Source organism: Abrus precatorius, unplaced genomic scaffold, assembly GCF_003935025.1.
Source record: "Abrus precatorius isolate BTA unplaced genomic scaffold, Abrus_2018 Scaffold3, whole genome shotgun sequence".
NCBI classification, from domain to species: Eukaryota; Viridiplantae; Streptophyta; class Magnoliopsida; order Fabales; family Fabaceae; genus Abrus; species Abrus precatorius.
This window is the reverse complement of record NW_020874373.1, coordinates 21,740,834-21,743,849: the sequence shown is the minus strand read 5'-3', so window position 1 is coordinate 21,743,849 and position 3,016 is coordinate 21,740,834. Positions and strand designations below refer to the sequence as shown.

Here is a 3,016-nt window from a genome sequence, read left to right as displayed (position 1 = left end):
GGATGCCTCACATGCACCATTTGCATGGTTTCTTCCACAAAAGTCACAACTTAGCTGACTGGTAGGCATACTCCCTGTTTGCAGATTGTTGATTTGTTGTGTTAAGGCAGCTAATTGTTCTGAAAACATTTGATTTTGTAGCTGATTTTGTGCAAGAAAAGTTTCCAGAACTTTAGCTTCATGACCAGAGTTTCTTCCTTGATTCCTTGAGTTTGAATTCTGATACATTGAAGATGCCATCATGTCAATAATCCTCTGAGCTTCTTCCAAGGACTTTGTATTTAATGAACCTCCAGCAGCAGCATCAACCATTGTTCTTGTTACTGCATTCATCCCATTATAAAAAGTCTCTAATTGCATCCAATCTGGAATACAATGATGTGGACACCTTCTAAGCAGTTCTTTGTATCTTTCCCATGCTTCATACAGTGATTCTCCTTCTTGCTGCACAAAAGATGTAATTTCTCCTCTCAACTTAGCAGCTTTAGATGGAGGGAAGTACTTAGTTAAAAACTTATTCACAAGTTCTGTCCAGGTTGTGATGCTTCCTTGTGGTTGAGCTTGTAACCAACATTTTGCTCTATCTCTCAAGGAAAAAGGAAATAGTCTTAATCTGATAGCTTCTTCACTAACTCCATTCATTCTTATGGTGTCACATAGCTGCAGAAAATTTGAAATATGCAGGTTAGGATCATCAGAATTTCCTCCAGCAAACTGATCCTGTTGGACTAAATGTAGTAAGGCGGGTTTAATCTCAAAATGGTTGGCTTGAATAGTTGGCCTAATTATAGAAGAGTTAAATCCTTGCATGTTAGGAATAGCATAGTCCCCTAATGTTCTAAATCTGTTCTGTTCTGCCATTTCTATTGCTGGATTTGGTTGTCTCAAGGGTGTAGATGTTCTTTTCACTCTAGAATTACTCTGAGATTCTGGAGAATGGACAGCTTCTAACTCACTATCACTCCCTATGGCTTTTTCTGCTCTAGACTCTTTTCTCAATCTTCTCAAAGTTATGTCTATGTCAGGATCAAAGACCAGAATTGATTTATTCTTGTTTTTACCACGCATATACAAATCAGTTTAAAGCAAAATTAAACCACAATTGATATTCAGAAATGTACAAAAGAATTCATGCAAATTCTATCAGTAAAAGCATATAGAAACTTAAATCTAGCAGTTGCAGAATTGTAAAATCATGTACAAATATGCAGAATGGCAGTTACAACTATGAAGAACAATGAAAACTAAAATTATGCAGATAACAAAGGTGTAAAAATTCTACGCAGCAGACAAAAATATTATACAGAATATTACACAAGGTGCAGTAAAATTATGCAGAAAGCAATTTGAAAGCAAAGCAACAAAATAAATGCTCAATCTAGTTACTTTTCTACTACTAATGATATTGAAATGCAAAATTCCCCGGCAACGGCGCCAAAAACTTGTTGTTGTCTATCTACACTAGCAAGTGCACTAGGATTGCAGCAAGTGATGAGTAAAATTAAGATCCAAATATCGTCTCCACAGGGAATTTAGATTCAAGTATCACTTCATAGAATTATAACCATTTAAGCTTTTTCGAAATTGTAAGGAGAGTGGTAACATCTAATAACAGCAAACTGGAACAATTAAAAGTAAAATGAACTTGCAGCAAACAAGACAATGCACACAGTTATGTGATAACAGAGGGAGAAACCACAGCTAGGGAATTGCTTCACCAAAACTCCAATGTTTAATCAATAAAGTTCTGAATTAACAAGCAATTGGAAAGAATGACAATCAGTTTCACTTTATACTATTCAGAGGTTAATTCCTTAACTCAGTGAACCTAACATTCAATTAAACCATTCTAATTCCTTAAATCTAATTCAATTCAATGTTGCTTTATGTGTAAGAAACCAAAAGATTGCAAGATCAAAGTTCCTTATCCCTAAGAAAACTAAAATCTCGGTGATTAGTTCAGATCTGAAGAACAAATTCAATTTCCATTGACAAAGGTTCCTCTGAATTTAGTTAATCAAATTTCCATTCAATTCACACGTGAAGTTCAGAATCAATCACTCAATCTATTCCAAAGCTTGAAATCCAGATCCAAATCAATTCAACATGTTCATTTCAGATCTACAATCCACTCCAATTCCTCTTCGTGAAGCTCCAAGATCTGAATCCCCACTCCTCTCTCTCACTTCCTCTAACCAGAAACTAACTAAAAAAACTGAAAATGAACAGAATCCTTTTTTTCCGGATCGCTTCTGGTATTTATAAAATTTCCCAGATTTTCACGTTATCACTTTTATGAGAAATAGTAGTTACGCAGAGAGTTTTTGGTTGCGCGTTAACACTTTTCCCAGAAATAGTGGCCACGCGCATTTTTCTGATATTGAGAGCTCTCTGGAACTATCACTCTTGATGATAAAAGTGACAACGCAGAGCCAAGGTAGTTGCGCGTTATCACTTTTTTTGATAAAAGTGACTACGCGCAGTTCGCCAAGTTGAAGACTCTCTGGAACGATCACTTTTGATGACAATAGTGGTTACGCAGAGCTTTCCTGATATTTTGCCTCTCTAGAACTATCACTTTTAATGATAAAAGTGGTAACGCCCAGACTTCACTTCTTCTTTGAGCTCTGAAGTGATCACTTTCACTGACAATAGTGATCACGCCCAGTCTGCAATTTCTTATTCTTGAGTTTTTGGAGTCCAGACTTGCTTCTTTCCTCTTCCTTGTCATCAAACTTTCAAGAATATGATCCTTGCTCAATTTATTCCTACAAAAACAAGATTAAAAACTTAATTCCTAAGCAAAAATTTCACAATTGCTAAAATAACTACATATGTAAACAAAATTCAATTCCTTCTCTTTTTCTAAGTTTTTTCTACTTTCTTTATATATTTTTCTTATCATTTGTGTTAGAATTATGCTAAAATATCAGTCAAAATATGGATTCATCACCTTGGAATTAGCTCCCTAGAGTGATTACTATGGTACCTGAGAGTGATTACTCTCAGTTCATAT

The 3,016-nt window shown here is 35.3% G+C and overlaps 1 non-coding gene across 1 annotated transcript; it reads left to right on the top strand.

Annotated features, from left to right (window-relative positions):
- The first annotated feature begins 370 nt into the window (after positions 1-370).
- On the top strand, positions 371-477 carry LOC113864013. The gene has a single exon (XR_003504622.1). It is a non-coding gene; the product is annotated as a small nucleolar RNA R71 (small nucleolar RNA).
- The last annotated feature ends 2,539 nt before the right edge of the window (positions 478-3,016 follow it).